The sequence below is a fragment of the Xenopus laevis genome, chromosome 8S (genome assembly GCF_017654675.1).
Source record: "Xenopus laevis strain J_2021 chromosome 8S, Xenopus_laevis_v10.1, whole genome shotgun sequence".
Lineage (NCBI taxonomy): Eukaryota > Metazoa > Chordata > Amphibia > Anura > Pipidae > Xenopus > Xenopus laevis.
This window is the reverse complement of record NC_054386.1, coordinates 37,025,137-37,046,950: the sequence shown is the minus strand read 5'-3', so window position 1 is coordinate 37,046,950 and position 21,814 is coordinate 37,025,137.

The window sequence follows — 21,814 nt, the reverse complement described above, 5'->3', positions numbered from 1 at the left end:
CTGTATAGCTCTTTATATTCTGACACAGTGCAGCAGAAGCCATCTGGAGGAGAACGGTCTTCTGCTTCATAGTTTCAGCAATCAAAACCAGAGAATAGAAAGGGATACTGTATATGGCTTTCGGTAGCAATGACATTGGTAATTTTCACATTTCACCCAAGCTCTTAGAATAAGCTATGAATGTATATTGAGGACAAAGGAGCCCGTCTGCTGCGCAACCTTAGGGTGGCAAATACTTACTGTGTATATAGGATCTCTGAAATGCATGAAGCAATGTTTTCTTGTTCAGATGTTAGTTTCCATAGAGCACCATAGAAGAGAAGAGGATTACAATACCACAATAATCAAACACACACACACTGTGTAATTATAGGATAAGCACCATCTCCTTTATAACTGTCATATAACACATTAGCCTGTTATATTATATGATCATCTTATTTAAATCTCCAGGGACGTAACTGGGACATCCCAGGCCCTCCCCACCCACCAATACTGTTGTAATTAATCTCTCTGGGTCCCTCTCTCCCTATATTTAAGTCACTGATGATCTCTCAGCTCAGAAAAGAAAAATGATTGTTTAAAGCAATAATATTAAAAGTATTGTATAATATTTATATATACCCTTATTGTAAACTAGTAGGACAACAGAGACCACCAAGGCAGCAGCCATGTCCGACCCTGGCCATACACGAGCCAATATAAGATGCAGACAGATTAAGTCGCCAGCTTATTGGGCAGTGTATGGGGCCCTCCAACAAGTACCCCCCGATTGATATCTAGCAAAATTCAGGCAGATGTCAATCGACCAGGTTAAAAAATCCTGTTGGCCCTACATGCGGAGTTGGATCTCTGCATGTAGGGCCACCTTTAGACTTATCCCCACCAGATACTGTATATCATGATCAGGGTAAATGAAAGTCTTCATAGACGTTAATACTAAAGCTTGCTTGCCCTATAGAATATTGGGAAAAGGAATGTATAGGCCACTTCTAATCTCATTATGTGACTATGGACCTAAAGTACTATCAATATCTTCCTCATGACCTGCATCTCTATTGCACAATTGCCTTTTTATAAGGGTGGAGAACAGAGGAAATTACTTTTACAGTCTGCCATAAAGCACCAAGTATTGGGAAACAAAGGAAGGAAGGAGGTCCCCGCCCCATAGAGCTTCACAGTCACAATCTTAAGGGGGAAAAAATTAACAATTAGACTTTATAGGGGTAATTTACAATGAGGAACAGAGTGCTACCAAGCCCAAAAAGGGCTGCAATCAGCCTTTTTTTGCACACTGTGCAAAGTGCAAAAATAGATTTTCTTTAAACCCCTGCACCCTGCACAGCCAGGGTCGGACTGGGACAACCAGTGGGCCTGGTCGACCCAGACGTGTTCCCCACGTGATACCTTGTGCACTGCCCGCTTAACCTCCCCCCAGGGAAACAAGGCACACGCCCCATTCTAAATTTACAAGGTCACTTTGTTGTATTCCTAGGGTACAGGTCACGCCTCCAGCATTGTGCTGTGCCATAAACACATTTATAGCTAATGCTACATTTAAGAAGCCGCTGCTAGATTTACTAGACATATTGGGAATATTTTACTTGCATCCCCTCCAGTTGATACTGGACTACAGCTCCTAGCAGTTGTGACAAGTGAGAGTGATGGAAATTTTAATCCAATCAGAGGCGACATCTGCAGGTCAGATTAAAGGTGTGGTTCACCTTCAGGTTAACTTCTAGTATGTTATAGAATGGTCAGTTTTAAGCAACTTTTCAATTGGTCTTCATAATTTATTTTTTATAGTTTTTGAATTATTTGCCTTCTTCTCCTGACTCTTTCTAGCTTTCAAAAGGGGGTCACTGACCCCCTCTAAAAACAAAACCTCTCTAAAGCTACACATTTGTTATTGCTACTTTTTATTACTCATCTTTCTGTTCCGATCCTCCGCTATTAATATTCCATATTCTAATTCAAATCAATGCATGGTTGCTAGGGTAATTTGAACCCTAGCAAAAGAAGCTGCTGATTAAAAAGCCAAATAACACAAAATAATAAAAACCAATTGCAAATTGTCTCAGAATATTGCTCCCTGAATCATACTAAAAGTTAACTCAAAGGTGAACAACCAATATTTGCAATATTTGGGGCCTGTGCTTGCAGAATGTGTATGAGGGTCACAAACTCTCTCTCCCGAATCCCTTCTTCTCTCCTTTCCACAAGCAGCCTGACTAATCTGGGCCAGCCATAGGAGACAACACCCTTCCTTGCCGCGGAGAGAGTGCCTAAAAAATTATTTGCTGTTGGGCCCAGCAATATTTAGTTAGCCAATGGCCTTCTCATTTGTCCTTAAAGGGAACAATGATGCTTTGACTAGAAGCGTCACATCAGGCTATGCAGATATATAAAGTAGTTGAAATACCTAGTCTGCCAGTGATGCCCACTGGCACATGGACTAGCCTGCGGACTGCGCCTATGTCACTGCTACCCTGGCAAAAGCCCAGAAAACAACAAAACCTATTCAGTGCTGAGAGCACCGTTTCACCTACAGTTTATATTTAATTGCAGTCATTCCAACTACTTGCATATAAATCTCTAACGCCTGGGCCCCCCTGCAGCCACATGATCTGCTTCCCCTCCTTCAGGCCCACCAGTCTGCCACATGGACATAAGTGGAAATATCTAGGGTTTCTTACAAAATGATAGGCCGTTACCCAAAGACATGGATTCAAGTATATACCTGTATATATATATATATATATATATATATATATATACAGTCTGTTGAGTGAGCGCACTCTTACCGGATTTCAAACGAAGTGGGTGCGTTGGTCAAAGTATTCTTGTACACAGTAGTAAAAGGACCCGCACTCCAAGTTTTATGTGAAAAAAGTGCTGAATTTTATTCACACATGCATATCCAACGTTTCGGTCCACACTGGGACCTTTCTCAAGGACAAATAGCAGGTGCATCAACAAGTGTTTAAATCCCTTTTGAAATTGGCGCCAAGCATGACGTCATAGGCAAGAAAAAAATCCCTCAAGAAGCAAACAGTACATTCGTATAGTGCTTGTTAACAAAAAAAGCGTAATACATACATTTCACCACTAGGTGTCACCTTCGTGCTGATGGTGGCAGTGTTCATTTGTGACAAATGTGTCCATTTAAAAAAACATTTAGTATCCATTCAAGAAGTGCTTCTGAATGATCTGCAAAATTATACAAATGTATCTACATGTTACTTATTTTAAGGCAAACATAGAAACATCTATGAATGTACTGTTTGCTTCTTGTGGGATTTTTTTCTTGCCTATGACGTCATGCTTGGCGCCAATTTCAAAAGGGATTTAAACACTTGTTGATGCACCTGCTATTTGTCCTTGAGAAAGGTCCCAGTGTGGACCGAAACGTTGGATATGCATGTGTGAATAAAATTCAGCACTTTTTTCACATAAAACTTGGAGTGCGGGTCCTTTTACTACTGTATATATATATATATATATATATATATATATATATATATAAATCCAAATGTTGCGACACGCACTCCGGATATATTCAATAGACTTTATTATATCATCTTAAAAAGGCATCAACGTTTCGGTCCACGGTCTAGGACCATTGTCAAGATGCATATACTCGTACTACAATCACAGAACAAATACAACATTTATAAAAGTTTAAAATTCCCGCCCTCATGGTGACATCACACTTCCTGTTAATCATATGTAACCAATAAAGGATAAATGTTTTGGGAAGCATTGAAGCACAATTATTTTTATATATATAAAAAAGTATTGTTTTATCGTTTTGGGAGAAAGCAACTATAAGAGCAATATTCATTTAGACCTTTTGGAGATATTGTGTCCAATGTTTTTATCCAATATGTTTCACGTTGGAGTAAGAGTCGAGATCGATCCCCTCCACGTTTAGGCATAGGAACATGATCAATGGCTGTAAATTTAAAAGTCGGCAATCGGTGGCCTGCCTCCAAGAAATGTTTTGCCACCGGTTTGGTGGATGTTTGGTCACGAAAGGCCACTTTAATCGCCGACCTATGGGCATCCATTCGGAGCCGCAACATTAGGTCTGTTTTGCCAATGTATGACAATCCACATGGACATGTGATAAGATATATCACATATGTGGTGGTACATGTGATGTGGTGGCGTATTTGGTATCTATGTCCAGTATGAGGATGTACAAAGCTAGTCGCAGGTAACATAGATCTGCACGATAGGCAGGTGGGGCACCTAAAACATCCTGGTTTTTGTGTAGATAACCACATAGCAGTAGTCTGTTTTACACTGTAACAATGTACCGGGTCACTTAAAACTAAAAGATCACGAAGGTTTTGACCCCGTCTGAAACCCAACATCGGCGGTTTAGGACAAATTCGTCCCATTGAATCATCAGCTGCAATGATCTTCCAATTGCTTTTCAATGCATGCTTTATCGGAAATGACAAATTATTAAAACATGTAGATAGAATTAAGGGACTTTTTTTATCACTAGTGTCCTGATATAATTCCGACATCTTAGACCTAGCTCTATGAAGTGCATTGTCAAGAACCTTATTGTCATAACCACGTTCTCTGAAGCGCTCCCTCATTTGTGTCAATTGCGATTCACATATAGCTGGATTTGAGTTATTCCTTAATACTCTGCAAAACTGGGACACTGGTAAGGAGCGCTTCAGAGCTGGTGCATGACAACTTGTCGCGTGGAGGAGAGTGTTGCGATCTGTAGGTTTACGGAAGAGAGAATACTCAATTTTATCACCCAGAAGATTTAAATGCAAATCTAGAAATTGTATTTGACTCCCACAATTGGCCGTAAATTTAATACATTCCGAAGTTTTATTTATCTCATCAACCATCTGATCAAAACTACACTTGTCACCCTTCCAAATTAGTATAATGTCATCGATGAACCGTTTGTACATCATAATGTTCTCACCGAATTTAGAAAGTATGTGTTGCCTCTCAAATTGGTACATAAATAGATTAGCATATGAGGGCGCCATCGGCGCCCCCATCGCGGTCCCCGATACCTGTTGATAGTAGTTAGTTTCAAATCGGAAATAATTGAAAGTCAAACACATTTGAAGTAATTCGATTACAAAATGGATTGGGGGACCAATATAATTTACGTAATCAATGAGTGACTTTTCAATAGCTCTTAATCCCTGATGATGTGGAATACTGGTGTAAAGGCTCACTACATCAATCGTGGCTAGGATTTTTGGAACATCATCAGTCAAATTCAAATCGGATAAGATCTGGATAAAATGTGGGGTGTCACGTAAATATGATGTAGTAGACTGAACAATAGGTTGCAACAGGTTATCTAAATAAATGCCCAAAGGATGCAATAGACCATCTCTGGCTGAAACTATTGGTCTCCCTGGTGGCGCTGTAAGGCTTTTATGAACTTTGGGTAAAGAATACAAAACCGGACAAATTGGGTGATTTTGGGTAAGGTAATCACATAAAGATTTAGTAATCCACCCATTGCTCAATGCCATATTTAACAATGAATCAACTTTGGCTTTAAACGTCCAAACAGGGTCACCAGACAGTATCTTATATGTGGCAGTATCAGCCAATTGTCCCAATATTTCCATTTGGTAATCTTTGTAATTTAACAGGACTATACCGCCTCCTTTATCCGCAGGGCGGATTACAAGTGAGGAATCTCCACGTAATGTATCAATTGCATCCCGCTCATTTTTAGATAAGTTACTATGCGAAAAGGATTTGTTTAGAGTTAATGAGTCCACCTCTTTGTCCATGTCCGGTTTTGTATTCTTTACCCAAAGTTCATAAAAGCCTTACAGCGCCACCAGGGAGACCAATAGTTTCAGCCAGAGATGGTCTATTGCATCCTTTGGGCATTTATTTAGATAACCTGTTGCAACCTATTGTTCAGTCTACTACATCATATTTACGTGACACCCCACATTTTATCCAGATCTTATCCGATTTGAATTTGACTGATGATGTTCCAAAAATCCTAGCCACGATTGATGTAGTGAGCCTTTACACCAGTATTCCACATCATCAGGGATTAAGAGCTATTGAAAAGTCACTCATTGATTACGTAAATTATATTGGTCCCCCAATCCATTTTGTAATTGAATTACTTCAAATGTGTTTGACTTTCAATTATTTCCGATTTGAAACTAACTACTATCAACAGGTATCGGGGACCGCGATGGGGGCGCCGATGGCGCCCTCATATGCTAATCTATTTATGTACCAATTTGAGAGGCAACACATACTTTCTAAATTCGGTGAGAACATTATGATGTACAAACGGTTCATCGATGACATTATACTAATTTGGAAGGGTGACAAGTGTAGTTTTGATCAGATGGTTGATGAGATAAATAAAACTTCGGAATGTATTAAATTTACGGCCAATTGTGGGAGTCAAATACAATTTCTAGATTTGCATTTAAATCTTCTGGGTGATAAAATTGAGTATTCTCTCTTCCGTAAACCTACAGATCGCAACACTCTCCTCCACGCGACAAGTTGTCATGCACCAGCTCTGAAGCGCTCCTTACCAGTGTCCCAGTTTTGCAGAGTATTAAGGAATAACTCAAATCCAGCTATATGTGAATCGCAATTGACACAAATGAGGGAGCGCTTCAGAGAACGTGGTTATGACAATAAGGTTCTTGACAATGCACTTCATAGAGCTAGGTCTAAGATGTCGGAATTATATCAGGACACTAGTGATAAAAAAAGTCCCTTAATTCTATCTACATGTTTTAATAATTTGTCATTTCCGATAAAGCATGCATTGAAAAGCAATTGGAAGATCATTGCAGCTGATGATTCAATGGGACGAATTTGTCCTAAACCGCCGATGTTGGGTTTCAGACGGGGTCAAAACCTTCGTGATCTTTTAGTTTTAAGTGACCCGGTACATTGTTACAGTGTAAAACAGACTACTGCTATGTGGTTATCTACACAAAAACCAGGATGTTTTAGGTGCCCCACCTGCCTATCGTGCAGATCTATGTTACCTGCGACTAGCTTTGTACATCCTCATACTGGACATAGATACCAAATACGCCACCACATCACATGTACCACCACATATGTGATATATCTTATCACATGTCCATGTGGATTGTCATACATTGGCAAAACAGACCTAATGTTGCGGCTCCGAATGGATGCCCATAGGTCGGCGATTAAAGTGGCCTTTCGTGACCAAACATCCACCAAACCGGTGGCAAAACATTTCTTGGAGGCAGGCCACCGATTGCCGACTTTTAAATTTACAGCCATTGATCATGTTCCTATGCCTAAACGTGGAGGGGATCGATCTCGACTCTTACTCCAACGTGAAACATATTGGATAAAAACATTGGACACAATATCTCCAAAAGGTCTAAATGAATATTGCTCTTATAGTTGCTTTCTCCCAAAACGATAAAACAATACTTTTTTTATATATATAAAAATAATTGTGCTTCAATGCTTCCCAAAACATTTATCCTTTATTGGTTACATATGATTAACAGGAAGTGTGATGTCACCCATGAGGGCGGGAATTTTAAACTTTTATAAATGTTGTATTTGTTCTGTGATTGTAGTACGAGTATATGCATCTTGACAATGGTCCTAGACCGTGGACCGAAACGTTGATGCCTTTTTAAGATGATATAATAAAGTCTATTGAATATATCCGGAGTGCGTGTCGCAACATTTGGATTTACATTGTTTCAACATTGACACTGCACCTGGTAATCGTTACGGCCAGATGAGCGAGTGCGGACGCCAAGGACAGAGTATATATATATATATATATATATATATATATATATATATATATATATATTTGTTTTAAATAAACAGGTATAGGATCCGTTATCCGAAAACGTGTTATCCAGAAAGCTCAGAATTTACGGAAAGGCAGTCTCTGTCATGGGAAAAAATGAATCAGTTAATAGTGCTGCTCCAGCAGAATTCTGCACTGAAATCCATTTCTCAAAAGAGCAAACAGATTTTTTTATATTCAATTTTGAAATCTGACATGGGGCTAGACATATTGTCAATTTCCCAGCTGCCCCAAGTCATGTGCTCTGATAAACTTCAATCACTCTTTACTGCAAGTTGGTGTGATATCACCCCCCTCCCTTTCCCCCCCCCCAGGAGCCAAACAAAAGAACAATGGGAAGGTAACCAGATAGCAGCTCCCTAACACAAGATAACAGCTGCCTGGTAGAGCTAATAATGACACTCAATAGTAAAAACCCATGTCTCACTGAGACACATTCAGTTACATTGAGAAGGAAAAACAGCAGCCTGCCAGAAAGCATTTCTCTCCAAAGTGCAGGCACAAGTCACATGACCAGGGGCAGCTGGGAAATTGACAAAATGTCTAGCCCCATGTCAGATTTCAAAATTGAATATAAAAAAATTTGTTTGCTCTTTTGTGAAATGGATTTCAGTGCAGAATTCTGCTGGAGTAGCACTATTAACTGATGCGTTTTGAAAAAAACATGTTTTCCAGTGACAGGATCTGCAGGTATGGGACCTGTTATTCAGAATGTTTTCTCTAGTGCATGCAGGTATGGGACCTGTAAGTCAGAATGGTTTCTCCAGTGTGCGCAGGTATGGGACCTGTTATCCAGAATGGTTTCTCCAATAAATGCAGGTATGGGACCTGTTATCCGGAATGGTTTCTCCAATAAATGCAGGTATGGGACCTGTTATCTGGAATGGTTTCTCCAATAAATGCAGGTATGGGACCAGTTATCCAGAATGGTTTCGGTATGGGATCTGTTATCCAGAATGGTTTCTACAGTGCACACAAGTATGGAACCTGTTATCAAGAATGGTTTCTCCAGTACATGCAGATATGGGACCTGTAACCTAGAATAGTTTCTCCAGTACATGCAGGTATGGGACCTGTTATCTAGAAAGTTATCCAGAATGGTTTCTCCAGTGCACACAAGTATGGAACCTGTTATCCAGAATGGTTTCTCCAGTACACGCAGGTATGGGACCTATTATCCAGAATGGTTTCTCCAGTGTGCGCAGGTATTGGCCATACTAACCTGAATACTTTCTCCAGTGCACGCAGGTATGGGACCTGTTATCCAGAATGGTTTCTCCAATGCATGCAGGTATGGGACCTGTTAGCCAAAATAGTTTCTTTGGTGGATGCAGGTATGGAACCTGCTATCCAGAATGGTTTCTCCAGTGTGTGCAGGTATGGGACCTGTTATCCAGAATGTTTTCTCTAGTGCATGCAGGTATGGGACCTGTAAGTCAGAATGGTTTCTCCAGTGAGCGCAGGTATGGGACCTGTTATCCAGAATAGTTTCTTTGGTGCATTGCCCCAGGGGCAATGGGGCAAGTGTAATAAGAGGCAAAACCATTTGCAAGTGAATGTTGGGCAGAGAGTAGAAGGGTGTGAGCAGGAAACAGGCAGTCTGTATGGACCAATCACAGTGAGAGGAGGGGGAAGTCTTCCTGTGTTGCCCTTGCAGGGGCGCTCCACCAATGAGGCGAGCTGAGCCGCTCGCCTCAGGCGGCAGCGCCAGACAGGATTCCAGGTGCGGCAAAAAGCCGCTCCTGCACCTTTAAGAGCCGAATTTCCGGTTTCTAAACCGGAAATTCGGCTGCGCTATTGCGAGAGAGCAATCGTGTTCCTGCCTCCCCTCGCCGACAGGTAAGTCGGTGCGGGGGCGGCAATGCAGGAGCCGCCTCAGGCGGCTCCTTCCCCAGAAACGGCGCTGCGCCCTTGTAGGTTTCAGGGCTCAAGTACAACCTACCCCCCCACACACACACCTCTTACTGTACACACATTACATTTCTCCAGTGAATGCAAGTATGGGACCTGTTATCCAGAATGGTTTCTTTGTTGGATGCAGGTATAGGACCTGTTATCCAGAATGGTTTCTCCAATACATGCAGGTATGGGACCTGTTATCCAGAATGGTTTCTCCAATACATGCAGGTATGGGACCTGTTATCCAGAATGGTTTCTCCAATACATGCAGGTATGGGACCTGTTTTCCAGAATGGCTTCTCTAGTACACGCAAGTATGGGACCTGTTATCCGGAATGGTTTCTCCAATAAATGCAGGTATGGGACCTGTTATCCAGAATTGTTTCTCCAATAAATTCAGGTATGGGACCTGTTATCCAGAATGGTTCTACAGTGCACACAAGTATGGAACCTGTTATCCAGAATTGTTTCTCCAGTGTGCACAGGTATGGGACCTGTTATCTGGAATGGTTTCTCCAATGCATGCAGGTATAGGACCTGTTAGCCAGAATGGTTTCTTTAGTGTGCGCAGGTATGGGACCTGTTATCCAGAATGGTTTCTCCAGTGCACACAATTATGGAACCTGTTATCCAGAATGGTTTCTCCAGTACACACCAGTATGGAACCTGTTATCCAGAATGGTTTCTCCAGTGCACGCAGGTATGGGACCTGTTATCCAGAATGGTTTCTGCAGTGCACGCAAGTATGGGACCTCTTATCCAGCATGGTTTCTCCAGTACACACAAGTATGGAACCTCTTATCCAGAATGGTTTCTCCAGTGCACACAAGTATCGAACCTGTTATCCAGAATGTTCTCTCCAGTGCACGCAGGTATAGGACCTGTTATCCAGAATGGTTTCTCCAGTGTGTGCAGGTATTGGCCATACTATCCTGAATACTTTTTCCAGTGCAGGCAAGTATGGGAACTGTTATCCGAAATCGATTCTCCAATGCATGCAGGTATGGGACCTGTTATCCAGAATGGTTTTTTCAGTGCACGCAAGTATGGGACCTCTTATCTAGCATGGTTTCTTTAGTACACACAAGTATGGAACCTCTTATCCAGAATGGTTTCTCCAGTACACACAAGTATGGAACCTCTTATCCAGAATGGTTTCTCCAATACATGCAGGTATGGGACATCCAGAATGGCTTCTCTAGTACACGCAAGTATGGGACCTGTTATCCGGAATGGTTTCTCCAATAAATGCAGGTATGGGACCTCTTATCCAGAATTGTTTCTCCAATAAATTCAGGTATGGGACCTGTTATCCAGAATGGTTCTACAGTGCACACAAGTATGGAACCTGTTATCCAGAATGGGTTCTCCAGTACATGCAAGTATGGGACCTGTTATCCAGAATGGTTGCTCCAGTGTGCACAGGTATGGGACCTGTTATCTAGAATGGTTTCTCCAATGCATGCAGGTATAGGACCTGTTAGCCAGAATGGTTTCTTCAGTGTGCGCAGGTATGGGACCTGTTATCCCGAATGGTTTCTCCAGTGCACACAATTATGGAACCTGTTATCCAGAATGGTTTCTCCAGTACACACCAGTATGGAACCTGTTATCCAGAATGGTTTCTCCAGTGCACGCAGGTATGGGACCTGTTATCCAGAATGGTTTCTGCAAGTATGGGACCTCTTATCCAGCATGGTTTCTCCAGTACACACAAGTATGGAACCTCTTATCCAGAATGGTTTCTCCAGTGTACACAAGTATCGAACCTGTTATCCAGAATGGTCTCTCCAGTGCACGCAGGTATAGGACCTGTTATCCAGAATGGTTTCTCCAGTGTGCGCAGGTATTGGCCATACTATCCTTTTTCCAGTGCACACAAGTATGGGACCTGTTATCCGAAATCGATTCTCCAATGCATGCAGGTATGGGACCTGTTATCCAGAATGGGTTTTTCAGTGCACGCAAGTATGGGACCTCTTATCTAGCATGGTTTCTTTAGTACACACGAGTATGGAACCTCTTATCCAGAATGGTTTCTCCAGTACACACAAGTATGGAACCTCTTATCCAGAATAGTTTCTCCAGTACACACAAGTATGGAACCTCTTATCCAGAATGGTTTCTCCAGTGCACACAAGTATGGAACCTGTTATCCAGAATGGTTTCTCTAGTGTATGCAGGTATGGTACATCTTATCCAGAATGGTTTATCCAGTACATGCAAGTATGGGACCTGTTATCCAGAATGGTTGCTCCAGTGCATGCAGTTATGGGACCTGTAATCCAGAATGGTTTCTCCAGTACACGCAAGATGGGACCTGTTATCCAGAATAGTTTCTCCAGTACATGCAGGTATGGAACCTGTTATCTAGAAAGTTATCCAGAATGGTTTCTCCAGTGCATACAATTATGGAACCTGTTATCCAGCATGGATTCTCCAGTACACGCAAGTATGTGACATGCTTTCCAAAATGGCTGCTCCAGTGCATGCAGGTATGGGACCTGTTAGCCAGAATAGTTTCTTTGGTGGATGCAGGCATGGGACCTGTTATCCAGAATGGTTTCTCCAGTACACGCAAGTATGGGACCTGTTATCCAGAATGGTCTCTCCCGTGCACGCAGGTATGGGACCTGTTATCCAGAATGGTTTCTCCAGTGTGCGCAGGTATTGGCCATACTATCCTGAATACTTTTTCCAGTGCAGGCAAGTATAGGACCTGTTACCCGAAATCGATTCTCCAATGCATGCAGGTATGGGGCCTGTTATCCAGAATGGTTTTTTCAGTGCACGCAAGTATGGGACCTCTTATCTAGCATGGTTTCTTTAGTACACACAAGTATGGAACCTCTTATCCAGAATGGTTTCTCCAGTACACACAAGTATGGAACCTCTTATCCAGAATGGTTTCTCCAGTGCACACAAGTATGGAACCTGTCATCCAGAATGGTTTCTCCAGTACACACCAGTATTGAACCTGTTATCCAGAATGGTTTCTCCAGTGCACGCAGGTATGGGACCTCTTATCCAGAATGGTTTCTGCAGTGCACGCAAGTATGGGACCTCTTATCCAGCATGGTTTCTCCAGTACACACAAGTATCGAACCTGTTATCCAGAATGGACTCTCCAGTGCACGCAGGTATGGGACCTGTTATCCAGAATGGTTTCTCCAGTGTGCGCAGGTATTGGCCATACTACCCTGAATACTTTTTCCAGAGCACGCAAGTATGGGACCTGTTATCCAAAATGGTTTCTCCAATGCATGCAGGTATGGGACCTGTTATCCAAAATGGTTTCTACAATGCATGCAGGTATGGGACCGGTTATCCAGAATGGTTTCTCCAGTGCACGCAAGTATGGGACCTCTTATCCAGCATGGTTCTTTAGTACACACAAGTATGGAACCTCTTATCCAGAATGGTTTCTGCAGTACACACAAGTATGGAACCTCTTATCCAGAATGGTTTCTCCTGTGCACACAAGTATGGAACCTGTTATTCAGAATGGTTTCTCTAGTGTATGCAGGTATGGTACCTCTTATCCAGAATGGTTTTTCCAGTACATGCAAGTATGGGACCTGTTATCCAGAATGGTTGCTCCAGTGCATGCAGGTATGGGACCTGTAATCCAGAATGGTTTCTCCAGTACACGCAAGATGGGACCTGTTATCCAGAATAGTGTCTCCAGTACTTGCAGGTATGGGACCTGTTATCCAGAAAGTTATCCAGAATGGTTTCTCCAGTGCATACAAGTATGGAACCTGTTATCCAGAATGGTTTCTCCAGTACATGCAAGTATGGGACCTGTTATCCAGAATGGTTTCTCCAGTGTTAACAGGTATGGGACCTGTTATCTAGAATGGTTTCTCCAATGCATGCAGGTATAGGACCTGTTAGCCAGAATGGTTTCTCCAGTGTGCGCAGGTATGGGACCTGTTATCCAGAATGGTTTCTCCAGTGCACACAATTATGGAACCTGTTATCCAGAATGGTTTCTCCAGTACACACCAGTATGGAACCTGTTATCCAGAATGGTTTCTCCAGTGCACGCAGGTATGGGACCTGTTATCCAGAATTGTTTCTGCAGTGCACGCAAGTATGGGACCTCTTATACAGCATGATTTCTCCAGTACACACAAGTAAGGAACCTCTTATCCAGAATGGTTTCTCCAGTGCACACAAGTATCGAACCTGTTATCCAGAATGGTCTCTCCAGTGCACGCAGGTATGGGACCTGTTATCCAGAATGGTTTCTCCAGTGTGCGCAGGTATTGGCCATACTACCCTGAATACTTTTTCCAGTGCACGCAAGTATGGGACCTGTTATCCAAAATGGTTTCTCCAATGCATGAAGGTATGGGACCTGTTATCCAGAATGGTTTCTCCAGTGCACGCAAGTATGGGACCTCTTATCCAGCATGGTTTCTCCAGTACACACAAGTAAGGAACCTCTTATCCAGAATGGTTTCTCCAGTGCACACAAGTATCGACCCTGTTATCCAGAATGGTCTCTCCAGTGCACGCAGGTATGGGACCTGTTATCCAGAATGGTTTCTCCAATAAATGCAGGTATGGGACCTGTTATCCAGAATGGTTTCTCCAATACATGCAGGTATGGGACCTGTTATCCAGAATGGTTTCTCCAATAAATGCAGGTATGGGACATCCAGAATGGCTTCTCTAGTACACGCAAGTATGGGACCTGTTATCCGGAATGGTTTCTCCAATAAATGCAGGTATGGGACCTGTTATCCAGAATTGTTTCTCCAATAAATTCAGGTATGGGACCTGTTATCCAGAATGGTTCTACAGTGCACACAAGTATGGAACCTGTTATCCAGAATGGTTTCTCCAGTGTGCACAGGTATGGGACCTGTTTTCTAGAATTGTTTCTCCAATGCATGCAGGTATAGGACCTGTTAGTCAGAATGGTTTCTTTAGTGTGCGCAGGTATGGGACCTGTTATCCAGAATGGTTTCTCCAGTGCACACAATTATGGAACCTGTTATCCAGAATGGTTTCTCCAGTACATGCAAGTATGGGACCTGTTATCCAGAATGGTTGCTCCAGTGTGCACAGGTATGGGACCTGTTATCTAGAATGGTTTCTCCAATGCATGCAGGTATAGGACCTGTTAGCCAGAATGGTTTCTTCAGTGTGCGTAGGTATGGGACCTGTTATCCAGAATGGTTTCTCCAGTGCACACAATTATGGAACCTGTTATCCAGAATGGTTTCTCCAGTACACACCAGTATGGAACCTGTTATCCAGAATGGTTTCTCCAGTGCACGCAGGTATGGGACCTGTTATCCAGAATGGTTTCTGCAGTGCACGCAAGTATGGGACCTCTTATCCAGCATGGTTTCTCCAATACACACAAGTAAGGAACCTCTTATCCAGAATGGTTTCTTCAGTGCACACAAGTATCGAACCTGTTATCCAGAATGGTCTCTCCAGTGCACGCAGGTATAGGACCCGTTATCCAGAATGGTTTCTCCAGTGTGCGCAGGTATTGGCCATACTATCCTGAATACTTTTTCCAGTGCACGCAAGTATGGGATCTGTTATCCGAAATCGATTCTCCAATGCATGCAGGTATAGGACCTGTTAGCCAGAATGGTTTCTTCAGTGTGCGTAGGTATGGGACCTGTTATCCAGAATGGTTTCTCCAGTGCACACAATTATGGAACCTGTTATCCAGAATGGTTTCTCCAGTACACACCAGTATGGAACCTGTTATCCAGAATGGTTTCTCCAGTGCACGCAGGTATGGGACCTGTTATCCAGAATGGTTTCTGCAGTGCACGCAAGTATGGGACCTCTTATCCAGCATGGTTTCTCCAATACACACAAGTAAGGAACCTCTTATCCAGAATGGTTTCTTCAGTGCACACAAGTATCGAACCTGTTATCCAGAATGGTCTCTCCAGTGCACGCAGGTATAGGACCCGTTATCCAGAATGGTTTCTCCAGTGTGCGCAGGTATTGGCCATACTATCCTGAATACTTTTTCCAGTGCACGCAAGTATGGGATCTGTTATCCGAAATCGATTCTCCAATGCATGCAGGTATGGGACCTGTTATCCAGAATGTTTTTTTTCAGTGCACGCAAGTATGGGACCTCTTATCTAGCATGGTTTCTTTAGTACACACAAGTATGGAACCTCTTATCCAGAATGGTTTCTCCAGTACACACAAGTATGGAACCTCTTATCCAGAATGGTTTCTCCAGTGCACACAAGTATGGAACCTGTTATCCAGAATGGTTTCTCCAGTACACACCAGTATGGAACCTGTTATCCAGAATGGTTTCTCCAGTGCACGCAGCTATGGGACCTGTTATCCAGAATGGTTTCTGCAGTGCACGCAAGTATGGGACCTCTTATCCAGCATGGTTTCTCCAGTACACACAGGTATGGAACCTCTTATCCAGAATGGTTTCTCCAGTGCACACAAGTATCGAACCTGTTATCCAGAATGGAATCTCCAGTACACACAAGTAAGGAACCTCTTATCCAGAATGGTTTCTCCAGTGCACACAAGTATCGAACCTATTATCCAGAATGGTCTCTCCAGTGCACGCAGGTATGGGACCTGTTATCCAGAATGGTTTCTCCAATAAATGCCGGTATGGGACCTGTTATCCAGAATGGTTTCTCCAATACATGCAGGTATGGGACCTGTTATCCAGAATGGTTTCTCCAATAAATGCAGGTATGGGACATCCAGAATGGCTTCTCTAGTACACGCAAGTATGGGACCTGTTATCCGGAATGGTTTCTCCAATAAATGCAGGTATGGGACCTGTTATCCAGAATTGTTTCTCCAATAAATTCAGGTATGGGACCTGTTATCCAGAATGGTTCTACAGTGCACACAAGTATGGAACCTGTTATCCAGAATGGTTTCTCCAGTGTGCACAGGTATGGGACCTGTTTTCTAGAATTGTTTCTCCAATGCATGCAGGTATAGGACCTGTTAGCCAGAATGGTTTCTTTAGTGTGCGCAGGTATGGGACCTGTTATCCAGAATGGTTTCTCCAGTGCACACAATTATGGAACCTGTTATCCAGAATGGTTTCTCCAGTACATGCAAGTATGGGACCTGTTATCCAGAATGGTTGCTCCAGTGTGCACAGGTATGGGACCTGTTATCTAGAATGGTTTCTCCAATGCATGCAGGTATAGGACCTGTTAGCCAGAATGGTTTCTTCAGTGTGCGTAGGTATGGGACCTGTTATCCAGAATGGTTTCTCCAGTGCACACAATTATGGAACCTGTTATCCAGAATGGTTTCTCCAGTACACACCAGTATGGAACCTGTTATCCAGAATGGTTTCTCCAGTGCACGCAGGTATGGGACCTGTTATCCAGAATGGTTTCTGCAGTGCACGCAAGTATGGGACCTCTTATCCAGCATGGTTTCTCCAATACACACAAGTAAGGAACCTCTTATCCAGAATGGTTTCTTCAGTGCACACAAGTATCGAACCTGTTATCCAGAATGGTCTCTCCAGTGCACGCAGGTATAGGACCCGTTATCCAGAATGGTTTCTCCAGTGTGCGCAGGTATTGGCCATACTATCCTGAATACTTTTTCCAGTGCACGCAAGTATGGGATCTGTTATCCGAAATCGATTCTCCAATGCATGCAGGTATGGGACCTGTTATCCAGAATGTTTTTTTTCAGTGCACGCAAGTATGGGACCTCTTATCTAGCATGGTTTCTTTAGTACACACAAGTATGGAACCTCTTATCCAGAATGGTTTCTCCAGTACACACAAGTATGGAACCTCTTATCCAGAATGGTTTCTCCAGTGCACACAAGTATGGAACCTGTTATCCAGAATGGTTTCTCCAGTACACACCAGTATGGAACCTGTTATCCAGAATGGTTTCTCCAGTGCACGCAGTTATGGGACCTGTTATCCAGAATGGTTTCTGCAGTGCACGCAAGTATGGGACCTCTTATCCAGCATGGTTTCTCCAGTACACACAGGTATGGAACCTCTTATCCAGAATGGTTTCTCCAGTGCACACAAGTATCGAACCTGTTATCCAGAATGGACTCTCCAGTGCACGCAGGTATGGGACGTGTTATCCAGAATGGTTTCTCCAGTGTGCGCAGGTATTGGCCATACTACCCTGAATACTTTTTCCAGTGCACGCAAGTATGGGACCTGTTATCCAAAATGGTTTCTCCAATGCATGAAGGTATGGGACCTGTTATCCAGAATGGTTTCTCCAGTGCACGCAAGTATGGGACCTCTTATCCAGCATGGTTTCTCCAGTACACACAAGTAAGGAACCTCTTATCCAGAATGGTTTCTCCAGTGCACACAAGTATCGAACCTGTTATCCAGAATGGTCTCTCCAGTGCACGCAGGTATGGGACCTGTTATCCAGAATGGTTTCTCCAATAAATGCAGGTATGGGACCTGTTATCCAGAATGGTTTCTCCAATACATGCAGGTATGCGACCTGTTATCCAGAATGGTTTCTCCAATAAATGCAGGTATGGGACATCCAGAATGGCTTCTCTAGTACACGCAAGTATGGGACCTGTTATCCGGAATGGTTTCTCCAATAAATGCAGGTATGGGACCTGTTATCCAGAATTGTTTCTCCAATAAATGCAGGTATGGGACCTGTTATCCAGAATGGTTCTACAGTGCACACAAGTATGGAACCTGTTATCCAGGATGGTTTCTCCAGTGTGCACAGGTATGGGACCTGTTATCTAGAATTGTTTCTCCAATGCATGCAGGTATAGGACCTGTTAGCCAGAATGGTTTCTTTAGTGTGCGCAGGTATGGGACCTGTTATCCAGAATGGTTTCTCCAGTGCACACAATTATGGAACCTGTTATCCAGAATGGTTTCTCCAGTACATGCAAGTATGGGACCTGTTATCCAGAATGGTTGCTCCAGTGTGCACAGGTATGGGACCTGTTATCTAGAATGGTTTCTCCAATGCATGCAGGTATAGGACCTGTTAGCCAGAATGGTTTCTTCAGTGTGCGCAGGTATGGGACCTGTTATCCAGAATGGTTTCTCCAGTGCACACAATTATGGAACCTGTTATCCAGAATGGTTTCTCCAGTACACACCAGTATGGAACCTGTTATCCAGAATGGTTTCTCCAGTGCACGCAGGTATGGGACCTGTTATCCAGAATGGTTTCTGCAGTGCACGCAAGTATGGGACCTCTTATCCAGCATGGTTTCTCCAATACACACAAGTAAGGAACCTCTTATCCAGAATGGTTTCTCCAGTGCACACAAGTATCGAACCTGTTATCCAGAATGGTCTCTCCAGTGCACGCAGGTATAGGACCTGTAATCCAGAATGGTTTCTCCAGTGTGCGCAGGTATTGGCCATACTATCCTGAATACTTTTTCCAGTGCACGCAAGTATGGGATCTGTTATCCGAAATCGATTCTCCAATGCATGCAGGTATGGGACCTGTTATCCAGAATGTTTTTTTTCAGTGCACGCAAGTATGGGACCTCTTATCTAGCATGGTTTCTTTAGTACACACAAGTATGGAACCTCTTATCCAGAATGGTTTCTCCAGTACACACAAGTATGGAACCTCTTATCCAGAATGGTTTCTCCAGTGCACACAAGTATGGAACCTGTTATCCAGAATGGTTTCTCCAGTACACACCAGTATGGAACCTGTTATCCAGAATGGTTTCTCCAGTGCACGCAGTTATGGGATCTGTTATCCAGAATGGTTTCTGCACTGCACGCAAGTATGGGACCTCTTATCCAGCATGGTTTCTCCAGTACACACAGGTATGGAACCTCTTATCCAGAATGGTTTCTCCAGTGCACACAAGTATCGAACCTGTTATCCAGAATGGACTCTCCAGTGCACGCAGGTATGGGACCTGTTATCCAGAATGGTTTCTCCAGTGTGCGCAGGTATTGGCCATACTACCCTGAATACTTTTTCCAGTGCACGCAAGTATGGGACCTGTTATCCAAAATGGTTTCTCCCAATGCATGAAGGTATGGGACCTGTTATCCAGAATGGTTTCTCCAGTGCACGCAAGTATGGGACCTCTTATCCAGCATGGTTTCTCCAGTACACACAAGTAAGGAACCTCTTATCCAGAATGGTTTCTCCAGTGCACACAAGTATCGAACCTGTTATCCAGAATGGTCTCTCCAGTGCACGCAGGTATGGGACCTGTTATCCAGAATGGTTTCTCCAATAAATGCAGGTATGGGACCTGTTATCCAGAATGGTTTCTCCAATACATGCAGGTATGGGACCTGTTATCCAGAATGGTTTCTCCAATAAATGCAGGTATGGGACATCCAGAATGGCTTCTCTAGTACACGCAAGTATGGGACCTGTTATCCGGAATGGTTTCTCCAATAAATGCAGGTATGGGACCTGTTATCCAGAATTGTTTCTCCAATAAATTCAGGTATGGGACCTGTTATCCAGAATGGTTCTACAGTGCACACAAGTATGGAACCTGTTATCCAGGATGGTTTCTCCAGTGTGCACAGGTATGGGACCTGTTATCTAGAATTGTTTCTCCAATGCATGCAGGTATAGGACCTGTTAGCCAGAATGGTTTCTTTAGTGTGCGCAGGTATGGGACCTGTTATCCAGAATGGTTTCTCCAGTGCACACAATTATGGAACCTGTTATCCAGAATGGTTTCTCCAGTACATGCAAGTATGGGACCTGTTATCCAGAATGGTTGCTCCAGTGTGCACAGGTATGGGACCTGTTATCTAGAATGGTTTCTCCAATGCATGCAGGTATAGGACCTGTTAGCCAGAATGGTTTCTTCAGTGTGCGCAGGTATGGGACCTGTTATCCAGAATGGTTTCTCCAGTGCACACAATTATGGAACCTGTTATCCAGAATGGTTTCTCCAGTACACACCAGTATGGAACCTGTTATCCAGAATGGTTTCTCCAGTGCACGCAGGTATGGGACCTGTTATCCAGAATGGTTTCTGCAGTGCACGCAAGTATGGGACCTCTTATCCAGCATGGTTTCTCCAATACACACAAGTAAGGAACCTCTTATCCAGAATGGTTTCTCCAGTGCACACAAGTATCGAACCTGTTATCCAGAATGGTCTCTCCAGTGCACGCAGGTATAGGACCTGTAATCCAGAATGGTTTCTCCAGTGTGCGCAGGTATTGGCCATACTATCCTGAATACTTTTTCCAGTGCACGCAAGTATGGGATCTGTTATCCGAAATCGATTCTCCAATGCATGCAGGTATGGGACCTGTTATCCAGAATGTTTTTTTTCAGTGCACGCAAGTATGGGACCTCTTATCTAGCATGGTTTCTTTAGTACACACAAGTATGGAACCTCTTATCCAGAATGGTTTCTCCAGTACACACAAGTATGGAACCTCTTATCCAGAATGGTTTCTCCAGTGCACACAAGTATGGAACCTGTTATCCAGAATGGTTTCTCCAGTACACACCAGTATGGAACCTGTTATCCAGAATGGTTTCTCCAGTGCACGCAGTTATGGGACCTGTTATCCAGAATGGGTTTCTGCAGTGCACGCAAGTATGGGACCTCTTATCCAGCATGGTTTCTCCAGTACACACAGGTATGGAACCTCTTATCCAGAATGGTTTCTCCAGTGCACACAAGTATCGAACCTGTTATCCAGAATGGACTCTCCAGTGCACGCAGGTATGGGACCTGTTATCCAGAATGGTTTCTCCAGTGTGCGCAGGTATTGGCCATACTACCCTGAATACTTTTTCCAGTGCACGCAAGTATGGGACCTGTTATCCAAAATGGTTTCTCCAATGCATGAAGGTATGGGACCTGTTATCCAGAATGGTTTCTCCAGTGCACGCAAGTATGGGACCTCTTATCCAGCATGGTTTCTCCAGTACACACAAGTAAGGAACCTCTTATCCAGAATGGTTTCTCCAGTGCACACAAGTATCGAACCTGTTATCCAGAATGGTCTCTCCAGTGCACGCAGGTATGGGACCTGTTATCCAGAATGGTTTCTCCAATAAATGCAGGTATGGGACCTGTTATCCAGAATG